The sequence below is a fragment of the Aethalodelphis obliquidens genome, unplaced genomic scaffold (genome assembly GCF_003676395.1).
Source record: "Aethalodelphis obliquidens isolate GAN/ISIS:26980383/991018 unplaced genomic scaffold, ASM367639v1 scaffold12, whole genome shotgun sequence".
NCBI classification, from domain to species: Eukaryota; Metazoa; Chordata; class Mammalia; order Artiodactyla; family Delphinidae; genus Aethalodelphis; species Aethalodelphis obliquidens.
The window spans coordinates 31,026,248-31,039,202 of record NW_020837956.1 but is presented as its reverse complement, the minus strand read 5'-3'; the positions used below and the strand labels follow the sequence as shown (position 1 = coordinate 31,039,202).

General features: G+C 41.0%; 1 long non-coding RNA gene across 1 annotated transcript in view; it reads right to left on the bottom strand.

Moving 5' to 3' along the window:
- LOC113624035 (uncharacterized) overlaps positions 1-12,955 on the bottom strand; it is a 218,353-nt gene that overhangs the window by 52,442 nt on the left and 152,956 nt on the right. The gene's annotated exons all lie outside the window — the stretch shown is intronic.

The following is a 12,955-nucleotide window of genomic DNA, read 5'->3' as shown; positions in this document are numbered from 1 at the left end:
ACAATGAGGGGCTCAGAGAAAACTAAGTCGAGAAACACAATTGGATGGATTATCCTTAGGCAGGAGAAGCAAGAGAAGTTCCACCATTTGTACTGTAACATAAACAAGGAATTTGAAAGGAATGTACTTAAGTTGGGAGGTAGCAGGAACATTTTCTAAGACTGACTACAGCTCTTCAGGCTGCTGTTTCCTTACCGGACCTATTAAATCAATGGGTCCAGTAAGGATGTGCATTCATCTCTCTTCCTTCTAACAAAATTCTAATAAGCACTTGGAGTAGTGGTAAGAAAACTGGGGTAGAAAGCATGAAATATGCTTTCCAGTCACGATGCTACCATTTGTTGGGCTTTCACCTCTGAATAGAACGCAATCTGAGAGGTACAGAAATGTTTCCATATAGCACAGTGCTTGAACACAACAGTGATCCAAGGGAACGGATGCAAATTCCCTACCTGCCTTATAGTGTTGTTGTATGGATAAGTGAAATAATGAGTGTAAGAGTGCTTCATCACAGAGTTGGCAAAATCTATATACAGGTATAGGATGACTGGTTTCTTTGTTTTTTTCCTTAGAGAATCTACATTTCAAAACAGTTTTTTAAAAAAGAGGAGAACAGAGAAAGCATTAACTTAGAGCACACCAAAGTGTGGGAGGCTGGGGGGAAAGGAGAGCATGCAGTCAATTCCTCTACTGCACAGTCAGAGAGTAAACAACAAGCTTTGGAACTGAGAGCTCTAGCCTTGAAACCACCCTGGCAGGCAGGCAGCCCAGCCAAGGAGAGCCGCGTCCAAAGGAAGAGAAGCAAGAGTGGCCTTCGGCCAAGTATAGATCATCTCACTTTCTAATCTGAGCTGTACTTAAACCTCACCTCACTTCCCCTCTTGGCATATATCCTATCTTAAATAAAACAGGAGACAAAGTGCTCTGTGCAAGAAGGAGGTAAGCCTCAGGAAACATTATTAATGACCCACCCCTAACCTTCAGCCCGCAGAAGCTCAGCTGCCCAGAATTCTCTTATGAATCGGCATGGGGTTTGTCCAGAACACTGCATTTCCTATAACTACCTCCACTCTATTCACGGTCATTGTATGAACAAGGACAACAGTGAGACTCTACCTTTCCCACTCGACTCCAACCCTCCTCTAGTATGGCTTCTCAAGCTCATTCACTACATACTTGCTGCCTGGCAAGGTCAGTGCTCAATAACTATTTGATGAATAAAGAATGAATGAATGGGCTTCCCTGGTGGTGCAGTGGTTGAGAGTCCGCCTGCCGATGCAGGAGACACGGGTTCGTGCCCCGGTCCGGGAAGATCCCACATGCCGCAGAGCGGCTGGGCCCGTGAGCCATGGCCGCTGAGCCTGCGCATCCGGAGCCTGTGCTCCGCAACGGGAGAGGCCACAACAGTGAGAGGCCCGCGTACCGCAAAAAAAAAAAAAAAAAAAAAAAAAAAAAAGAATGAATGAATGAATGAGTAAATGAATGATCATTCTATGAACACCACCCTGTACTGCATGCTGGGGAATGACAGGACACTTAAGCTTGGCCCTGGCCTATGGGAAGCTCAGTACATGAACAATAACGGGAGCATGGTGGCTTACCATGAGCCAGCTTGGTCTGGCCCCCATCAGACCTTGAACAGTTCTCATAATCAGTGTACTCTAAAGCTCTGTAAGTGGAAGGGGGGTTCAGATCAGTCCAGTAGCTTTTTAAGCACAGTGTCAGAGGAATGCACATGTTCATCCCCTCCCTGTCACTCCTCTGTTTTGATGTTGGACGAACTGTGTCTCTTAGATGAATAGTGTATGAAGAAAACCTATAGCAATAATAACTACAATGTATTGAGCATTTACTACTCTTCTAAGCATTTCACATATATCCATTTGGTCCTTTCAGAGGATCCAGGACTTTTATAACCTCCATTTTACAGATATAGAAAATGAGACAAAGAGAGGCTAAGATACTTACTTGCCCAAGCCATACAGATTGTAAGTGGGAGACCTAGGAATCAAATCTAGGCAGGCTAACGCCCGAGCCTGCACTCTCAACCACTACAGTTTACTGCTCTAAGAGGAGAGGGGAGGAAACAGCAGGACCCCTGAGGATAATGAAGCTTGAACTAGACTTCAGAGACAAACCAAAGCAAGTACACACTCAAGGGTAAACGTGTCTTGCTGAAGGCTGTAGTTTTGCAAAATCACACGGAACTCTTATTATGCACAGGGCACCCTACAAGGCACAGTGAGATGGTAACAAGCAGCAACAACTGAGTACCTGCCGTGAACTTTACAGGTATTCGTACCAATCTTGAAAAGTATCTTGTATTTTACAGATGAGGAAAGTGAGACTCAAATACTAGACTAGGTCACATAACTGGCCTGGCAGGGACAGGATTCAAACCCAAGTCTGTCTGACCCCGCAACACCCGAGCTCCTCCATGGTAGCACATGGCTCTCCAGGAGAGAGATGAAGGTATCCTGCTTCCCAAACTGGATTCTTGAGATCCTGACGGTGGCACATTGTAGGGTCCTGGGTCATCCTCCCTACTCCTGGGTTTTCCTGCCGGCCTCCTTTCAGGCTACTTACAAGCTAAAACATGACAATCAAGTGGACAGTCCACACTTGCATAACCCAGATATCCACTGAGGTATCCTGTCTTTTTCCATTTCTAATGAAACTGGCTCAAACATCCTTCTCCATGTGATTTTTCACCCCATATCTTTCCAATATCTCCAAGAAGTTTGGGTGTCTTCTGAGCATGTACAGACTTCTCTTCAAACATTCCCACATGAAATAATGTCAGGAAGTATAGGGAGCTTTTCCACCCAGATCATGGCTTGCCCACCTCCCTCCTTTGGCCAATTAGGAAACTTCCACCCTCATTTTCTTACTGGATGCTGGAGACATTTCTTCCCACCCTCCGCTCTACGGTGATAACATCCATACGGGGTCTCTTCAAACCCAGGGAAAGTTTCTTATCTTCTCATTTGTCCAGGACAGTAGGTTGAAGCCCAGCTTTGTCTCCCAACATTCCTCTTCACCCTTGGAGTCAGAACTCTCTTCTGGAACTCTGACCTCCAAACACTAAGAAGTATTATTATATTGGGTCACTGTCTACTCTCTCAGACTCTTTACCTCCAAAAAAGAAATGGGAAGCGCTAGCAATGAGCTGGATCACTGCTACAGAAATAGATGGCTTAGCTTTCCAGCCTACTTGCATATTCTCATCCTTCCCAAGCCTCAGCTTCCACATGATTCAAGCCAGATTCTCTTGGCATAAGCAACGTTTCCTTAGAAACATCCATCATCATTTCCCATAGTCAGAACAAAGGGTAATTCTTCTCATCAGAATGCCAGGATTCTGCTCCACAGGTACTCCCCATGGGGACCTGAGCAATACTGTCTTCCATGGCTGGGTTCATCCCCATCACCCCCATCACAATGTCCTGAGCCGTTACCAGCATATGCCCCAAAGACTCAAGTACAGAGAGCAACTTGTGAGTGTGGTCACCAATCATGTTCTGAGGACTACCTCCTCCCAAAAGTGTAGGTGGAAAGTATATTCATCTCTGCTCTCCAGGTCCTTTAACCGTCAGGAACTCAACCTCAGGTGGCTAAATCCAACCCACACCAACATCTTCTTCCCCAATCAGAGCTAGAGCTTCCAGTGCTGGTGTTCTGTCCCAGGATATTCCCTGAGAGTAAGCAACACCAACTCCTTCTCCCCTTTGCCTAAAATTAACCTCACTAATCAGGGAATTGGAGAAACCCCCCAGTTCTACATAGCAGTTCATATTCTTGCAGCAGAATTATACCATAAATAATGATAACCACTCACTCCAATCGTCCTTTGGACCAGTGTATCTATTTTAAAACACATTCAGGGGCTTCCCTGGTGGTGCAGTGGTTGAGAGTCCACCTGCCGATGCAGGGGACACGGGTTCGCGCCCCGGTCCGGGAAGACCCCACATGCCGCGGAGCGGCTGGGCCCGTGAGCCATGGCCGCTGAGCCTGCGCGTCCGGAGCCTGTGCTCCGCAACGGGAGAGGCCACAGCAGTGAGAGGCCCGAGTACTGCCAAAATAAATAAATAAATAAATAAATAAAACACATTCAGAGGTCTTCAGTGAGCTAGTACACGGTTCAGAAAAAAAGCTGACATGCAGACAGTTCTAGCCATACTTCTGAGAAAACTTGCTTCCATAGAATCTAAGTAGATTCTACCCATATTACTGACTTCAAGTAACATGCAAGTATAAGTAAATATCCCAAAGTCATTGAGAGAGATAGTTGACATTTTGAGGTTGCAGATGGATGTGTATACAGTTTCATGGGTTTCCTGTCAGTTGGCTTTCCCTCCCTGCCTCATAGATCCTGTAGCACTGCAGCATGTCCATAGTATAGTATCTATTCACAATTTACAATCCTTCTCTCCAGTGCCTGAGAATACCCACTCTTACACATTGCATATTAGGTTTGTTAATGTTGTGGCTCCCAGTGTGAGCCCATTCACCTGAAAATTCTTGCTCAGTTGTTTGATCAATAGCAAGCACATTTGCTGTGGAACTCCTAAGCCCTCCTGGACAACAAGAAATGCAAAGAAAGTAAGGACACAAGAAATTTTGGTTTCCAAGATTCTTTCATGCCTAATTGGCTAGAGGATTTTTTTAGCTAAAATGTTTACAAAATACTGCATATAACATGATCTGTGTGAAATATGGAGAGAGAGACTAAACTATGAGGATAATCTCCAGATTGTTTCATAAATTCCCTCTGACTTTGGGCTGGTATTCCAAGGATAAGTACAGCCCCAGGTTGGTTAATGTGTCTTCTCCTGTATCATGAAACTCTTTGGCAGCCATCGTACGAACATGCTAGGCTGCATCTTAGAGTAAGAATTTTGTGTAAAATAGAGTTGAGTGCTGTAAAGTGAAAGCTCGCTGACAAAAATTATAAACTGAGTGTTATTTGATGTGTTCTATCTTATGAAAAAGGCTCAAACCCATTTTTTTTTTCCAGTAATAAACTCAGGGGTAAGGAGGAGAGCAGTTGGTTTATGACTCAATTCTTGATCTTAGTCATGGTTTCCATAATATTAGTTGGGTTTTTTTGTTTCTTTTTTTTTTTATCATACCATCATCCCCTCAGTGGTATCCTTGTTATTCAATATGTTGACTCTGGTGTAGAATGCACCCCCTTTCCTTGATATCACAATCTCTTCATCTTACTCCAGTAATAAACAAACAAATAAATGAATAATGAATGAATACAAAAATAGAAGATACAAAACAGACTTTTCTTGTTCTTATGCACTAATTTCAGCCCCCCACACCACATAATATGTTGAAATGTCAACCCATAGTACCCGTGTATATGACTTTATTTAAGTATAGGGTCTTTGCAGATGATCTAGTTAAGATGAGGTCATTAGGGTGGATCCTAATCCAATCTGACTATACCCTAATAAGAAAAATTTATACACAGAGACAGAAATTTGGACACAGAAACAGAGACATATAGAGGCATGATGACGTGAAGATGCAGGGAAATCAACATATACAAGCCTAGGAATACCTAAGGTTATCAGGAGCTAAGGGAGAGGAATGGAATAGGTTCTACCTCATAGCCCCCTGAAGGAATCAACCCTGCCAAAACCTTGATTTTATACTTCTAGCCTCCAGAACTGTGAGACAACAAATTTCTGTTAAGTCACCCATTTCTGTGGTACTTTGTTACAGAAGCCCCAGGAAACTAATAGAGCTGAGTAGCAGATTTTACTAAACATTGACACACTGGCACAGGGGGAAGTTGGTTTACATGGTCATGATAATGACACTTAAAACTAAGTATTAAACATGCCTCCTCTTTTAATATCACTCAACTATCTCTGTCATTTTAGGCAACAGTTCCCTTTTCCCCTTGCTCCTCCCTCCGTCTCTCCTTTGCTAAGACGCAGGCATACATTTCTTTTCATTTGCAAAGCAAAGAGATATAGCTGTCCCTCCTGATTTCTGGACTCCAACCAATCCATGGTTTTAAGGTCTCATCCTCCAACTTCAAATAGCTAATGAAGGCATTTACCTGAACAAAGAGTATCATCTCCCTTCATCTCTTCTCCCTGAAGCACTCTCCTTTATTACTGAGTAGGTATTTCCAATAGACTCAATGCAGCCCATATACCACATGCTTATCTGAGTGTCTAGGCTTATGACCCATGTTAGGGGCAGAGAGACTCTCTCCGTGGTCTGAAGCACTCACTTTAGAGAACCAAGCTGGTTACATGTTTCCAGAAGAGAAGCCATCTCTCAGATGAGAGCTCTGTTCCTACTTATTTCCTCCTCTTCCATTCAGCTGCTTTGTAAATCTCTCTCTTACATAGCACATCTTTGTTTCTATCAGTCCACGTATCCTTCATGGGAGCAACTGTCTGATTCTAATTTAGAAATACAGAAGCCAGACAGCACAGAAGCAGCCCAGTGTTAATCTCTCAAAGTTCTTAGACATTAATTAGAACAGATAAATAAAAATATAACTTGCAGTTTTCTTGCACTAGCAGTTTAATACCCCATGCAATTGTCTTCTTCTCACTTTCTTCACCATCTTTCCTTTCCTTCACGCATAAAAGTAGGTTTGTGAACCTGTAATTCTCCACTCCATCAATATAATTTTCTTCTGTAAACTTGGCTGTGGATAAGTACTCATGATTCTTCATTCCTTTTCCAGTTTAGAGGATATCAGAATCAATGGGGCACTACTGTTTCTACCAAGTGCTGCACCTAAACAAAATCATTCAGCAACTCCGTCTATCACTCACTTCAAGTCAAAACAATGAAAACACGTTAGGGATCATGAGGTAGAGACAGTAATCCTGAATTAAGAATCAGAAGTCCTGGGTCTGATTTTTTTATTCTGTGTGATTTTTGGCAAGTTACTTAATCTCTCAAGATCTCAGTTTTCTTACCTGTAAAATGGAGATTATAATACCACATACCTTGTTCTCTCCTCCACTTTAATAAAATTTTCTTGCTCCCCATGTAGAATGAATTTTGATCCATATTCCTGCTTTAACCTATCTCTATCCAATCTACCACCAAATGCATCTACTTCTCAAATTTCCCATAAATTGTCCAATTCCAACTTGTACTGCCAAAACTCTAGTCCAAGTGGCACAATCTCTTGCCAATAGCATTAAATGTTTTCTCTATTTGAGATCCATTGAATTTCTCCAAGACATTTTCAGGAGTATTTTTTTTAATATAATTCAGACCATGAAACTTCCCAGATTGAAAACCCTTTAAAAATGTTTTCCAGGGTCAGTTATGCTTTACTTACAAATACATCAATCAGCGATGGCAACCTAGAGGCTTGAGCCTCTGTTTGTTTTCCCTGAAGAGTATTTCAAGAGGATTTTAATTAGATTCCCGCATTTATAAATCAGGAGATCTCATATAAAATTCAGATTCCCAAGTCTCTTGGAAAATTAGAAGATTTGGTCACACTATGACTGATTTCCTGTGGCAACAAGAAGTTGGAACAGAGTAGTTATTCCAAACTTGCACAAGACATGCCTCTCCCAGTTTGCAACACCATCCATCATTATTGTCTTCTAGGGGGCCCACTTCATTGAAGAATATACCTTGCTGGTTTCAATATGCATTTGAGTTTTTAATCTCTAGTCTGGATCAATTGAGCTGGATTTTTCCAGTCTACGTCAAGTTCCTGGCCCAATCCTAGAAATGCCTTTCTCAAGACTGGCATGTACCCACAGCTAGACATATTGACATAGAGCTTTCTAAGTCTTTATCCTAAAAAACATGTAGAACAAAGGCTCATTGGGGAACTGACAAATGTACGTGTATTTTTCTTTTATAAAAACCATACCACACACCTATTTAAATGGCCAGAATCCAAATGCCTGATAATATCAACTTCTGGCCAGGATGCAAAGCAACAGAAACTCTCATTTATTGCAAAATGAAACAACTATTTTGAAAGACAATTTTGCAGCTTCTTATGAAACTAAACCCAGTCTTACCATACTACCTAGTAATCATGCTCCTATGTATTTACCCAACTGATTTTAAAACCTATGTCCACACAAAAATCTGAATACAAATATTTATAGTAGTTTTGTTCATAATAACCAAAACCCAAAAGCAACTAAGATGTCCTTCAATAGGTAAATGGATAAACAAAATGTGGTACATTCATACAACAGAATATTATTCAATGATAAAAATAAAGGAGGTTTGAAGCCATGAAAAGACATAGATGAACCTCAAGTGTTTGTTTCTAAGAGGAAGAAGCCAATTTGACAAGGCTATGTACTATATGATTCCAATCATATGGCATTCTGGAAAGACAAAACTATAGAGATAGTAAATAGATTAATGGTAAATCAGCTTGCCTCTAAGTTGAATGAATAATAAAAAACCTTTCCCAAGGACTTGTCCTTTTCTCCTAGCTAAGGGTACCTGTCCCTTTGCTGCTGCTGCTTAACTGGGATCAACTCTATTAATGGCCTCCAACATCCAAGAGCCTCAATGTGTGTACTCTCTGGTAAAAACTGGACTAAAAAATATAACCTGAACTTAATGCTACAATCACTACACCATTTTATATAGAGTTTAGAATCCAACCAAGAGGAGAATTTCTCTGAAGAGTAGATTTCTTGCCTGTTTTCTTACCCACTTGCAAGCAGAGAACTTACCACCTGCAGAGAGACATTGAAGATAGCCCTTGGCCCTCTTAAAGATTCAGGAGGAAGGCAGTGAAAGACAGAAATGGGATGGAGACAGTCGACAACTTTAGAGGTCAAAAGTAACACTGCAATGTAAAATATAGCCTTATAAATGTTAGCTTCTGGACAACCAAAGTAGCCACTACCTCTCCCTTGAGGAAGAGCTACTAAATGGTAGAGAGAGAGGTAGAAGTTTCTTCCCTAGTACTTCCCTGAGCTGGAAGAACATGAGGAGAGAAGAAGGGCTTCCCATCCATTCCTGTTTGGCCCAGGCCAAAGGAGTTTTGCCATTTCATATATAAGCATTGATAGTGAGGTTTGCAGCAGAGATGTTGCATTGTAAATCCCTGATGGAAGATTTGTAATGACCTGATGCAAAATTTGGTGGAAACCGAGAAGTCCCCATATCTTTATGTTATTCATATTATGAAGATCTTTTTGTCTCTCCTTGCTTGCCAACCTCTGACCCTCTCTCACTGTCTCACACCCACCTACCCTCTACATATACACAGACACAAATTGAGGACAGCTCTGAAGCTTCAGTTTGACAAAGAAGGAAGCACACTCCTGAAAGCACATTGCCAGGAGAGGTCTTTGGTCGTCCATATCCGGAAGAGAACAGGAGGCTTCTGAACCATATATGGTAACCAACTGTCCAGGTTTACCTGGGACTGAGGGGTTTCCCAAGAGACAGGACTTTCAGAGTTAAAACTGGATAAGGCCCAGGCAAATCAGGATAAGTTAGGTACCCTAACTTAGGCAAGTTGATGAACAGCTCTCATCCTTGCTATATCAGACTTATCCTTGAGGCTTTAGGTGAAAGGCAAATACGAAAAAAGCCAAATTCCTCCTTGCCCAGCATGACTGGGATCCTTTGCGCTCCTTACTCTAGGTCAAGGAGAGCAGTACACTAGGCCCGTCTTGTGTATCTGCTGACAAATCTTCAGGAAAGAAAAGAACAAGATTAACAGAGACTTACAGCCTCTAAAGTACTTTTTACGACCTCCTCCCACTCCCATAGCTACAAAAGTCAAAGTTGGTAGGAATGCTATGTGGAAATCACACATCCCTTTGCTCACAGTCAGGTCAAGATAGACTCAGAAATGGAAGTGGATCCTGAGAAGGCGAAAGAAAATATGTCTTGGTGAGGGAGAGAAGGCAGCAAAACAGAGAGGTGATTCCTTTATCAAACAAATAGATAATGTGAAGAAGGTAGAATAAATCACATTAATGCACTTCAAAGATAATACAGCATCTTGAGAAAATGGGGGAAACTGGATAAGAATGAGGAAAAAAGTCAAGGTACGAGATGACAATTCTGTAAATTTTCACAAGACAAAAGCAACAACCACCTTAGCCAAATTATATTTAAAATAAGAAAAATCTGCATGTGTGAAGATAGAAGTTTGGAAGGCAGTGAGTGTCAAGACTATGCAAAGATAAACCATGCCAGACAAATGATTACTCTTAATACAGGTATTACAGAGCACAGGAAAGGAAAACAATAACTGCAATAGATCTTGATGTGTATTCATTGCTTGACATTGTCTAATGAAATCACCTTTGAAACATTCATTGAAATTGTCTCAGATTAAGGCAGAAATTGCAAAGAAAGCTTTGTGGGAAACGATAATTAACTGAGTCTCTTGGGAGGTAAGTGGTTAGATGACATTAAGTTTGGTGCTGGGTCCAGCTCAGTTTGTGTTTCCAGTAATGATGTACTGAAGGCAACCACAATGACTGAACTACAAGCCTCAGCCTTACTTAACTGGTGGCGGGAGGGTGAGGGAATTGAGTGGGGAGTTGGTGAAAGACATATTCATGAAGACAGACAAATGCCTTAGCAGCCATCTACCCACAGCAGGTGAGCACTATAGCAACATAAGGTCATTTAATTCTGGACCAGCATTTCAGATAGGTTGAAGGATCTGTAGTTCCCATGACAGCGCTGGGGTTTTTTATGACTATGAGGGTTTCTGAAGAGTTTTGCTGTAAAAGAACTATCTAGAGAGAAATACGAGGTCTAGAAAGTCTATTTTTTTAAACAGGGAAAAAAGTACCTTGCCATACATAGAAAAGCACTATAATCATTAACTTGAGATATCTGTTCTTTGTGACTCTCAGTAATTTTTCACCAAGATGTATACTCAACTGCATGTACTCCCTAACAAAAATCACATATAAACTAGCTTCCCCCCTACATCTTTGGAGCAGTTCCTCAGAGCTATCTGAGAGGCTATCTCCCAGTTTATAGTCCTCAACAAGACCCTGAATAACCTTTATTCACACACACAAAAAAAAGTACCACTGGTTCTTTGTTGTTGTTGTTTTTCTGATGGGAATGTAATGAAGAAAACAAAAGGAATTTGAGAAAAAGAAAAAATAATTCCTTGAACAATTTCATGGAGTAGATAAAAGCATTTAATCCTTTATAAGAGCATTGATAGTTTATATCCAGTAAGGGAGAATATTTGGGAAGGATGCATGGGTAGATATGTGTGATGGGTATGAGAGAGGCCTCTTCTGACTTCCCTGTTTTCAGGGATATGGAGCAGTGTCAGTAGACTGTGGCCAACGGACAGGCACTGGTCCACCACCCATTGTTTTCTGGCTCCCAATAAAATGAGGACATAATTGAGAGTATATGTTTAGAAAGCATTATGACAAATTGTCACAGTATTCTTATGTCTGTTGAATCTAATATTAAAAATCTAAGGTTCATTTTTTTGGTCTGTTCTTGTTTTCTTCTTTTCCTTTTTCTGCACATCAGAATAAATACTTATAGTATTTTTAAAAAGTAGCAGATTGAAAACTTTTTAAATTTAGAAATCATAAAAAAGAGCAACAGACTAGAAATAAAAAAGAAAAATTCTTCCCCACTCACAGTCTGAGAAGCACTGATGCAGGATTCAAGGTCACCACCAACTGAAAGTGCGGATAATAGAAGAGGTGTTGGTAATGAGGCTAGAGGAGATGTGAAGTAATTAGAAAAATGCAAGAATGAATGGAGTATGGTAGCAGATCTTGATGTGTGGTCATCAGACCAGCAGCATCAGCATCATCTAGAAACTTTAACGTTAGAAATGAAAATTCTCCAGCTCCACCTAGACTAACTGAATCAGAAACTTACAATATGTGTTTTGTAAAGCCCTCCAAGTGACTCTGATGCTTACTAAAGGTTGAGAGTCACTGGAATAGGAAAATGCAGTAGAATTACTGGGCACAGCACTAAGAATCCATTTGAGATCTGGACTCCTACATTTAAAGTGAGTTCAGACAGCATGGCTTGGAATTTTCTCCTTTTAACACTTCCATTTTAGGAATTCTGACTTGCAGAATTGTAAATTAATAAGTTTATCTTGCTTTAAGTCACTAAGTTTATGGTTATTTGTTACAGCAACAGTGGGAAACTAATACACACTCCTTCCAGGAAACCAGATGAACTTCCCACAGTCTTCCATACTCTTTCTTCCCCCACCCACAGTATAGGCACAGAGGACCCAGAGGCCCCCAAGTCTCTGCTGGAGGATGACACCACAAGGTGCAGCAGCCTGAGACCTGGAATCACCACTTAGGAAACCACCTGTATTTAACTGTTATGTAGGAGAGAAATAAACACTATTCTGTTAAAACTCAGGGATTTGGGGGTTTATGTTAGAGAGCAGCCAGCCTAGACAGACTAATATTGAGAGTGATCTTGATGGTGGTAAAATTGTGAGTGCTGGGAGGGGAGTAAGAAGCAAAAAGAAGTCTGACAAGAAGTGCACAGAATACTGCAGCTTTCTCTTCACTTCTGCCAAGGGTGCTATGGAGAGAGCCCACAGGAGAACCAGTAGTATTGACATATGATAACTATAGCCTAGTTAAGGACTATAATCACATCAAAGGAAATAATTAGCACATATAGTAATGAGGTTCTTTTGTAGTCCTAATGTGAATGGTAATTGTTTGTATATTACGACTTAATGCCTTGATCAGGTGCAAGAAATGTGAACAGTCATTCCCAACTCCCTGATGAGGATTATTTAAGTCCTCCTCTACGCCTTTACTTGGGACAGTAAAGACTGTCAGGAAGACAAAAAAATAAATAAAGACTGAAGTTCAAACAAATCAAGTGAGCACAGCTGGCTTAAGCGGATAAGTGTTAACCAGTAACTGAATAATTCTTCTTTCTTTCATATCTATCTATCTTTTTTTTTTTTTTTTTTTTTTTTTTT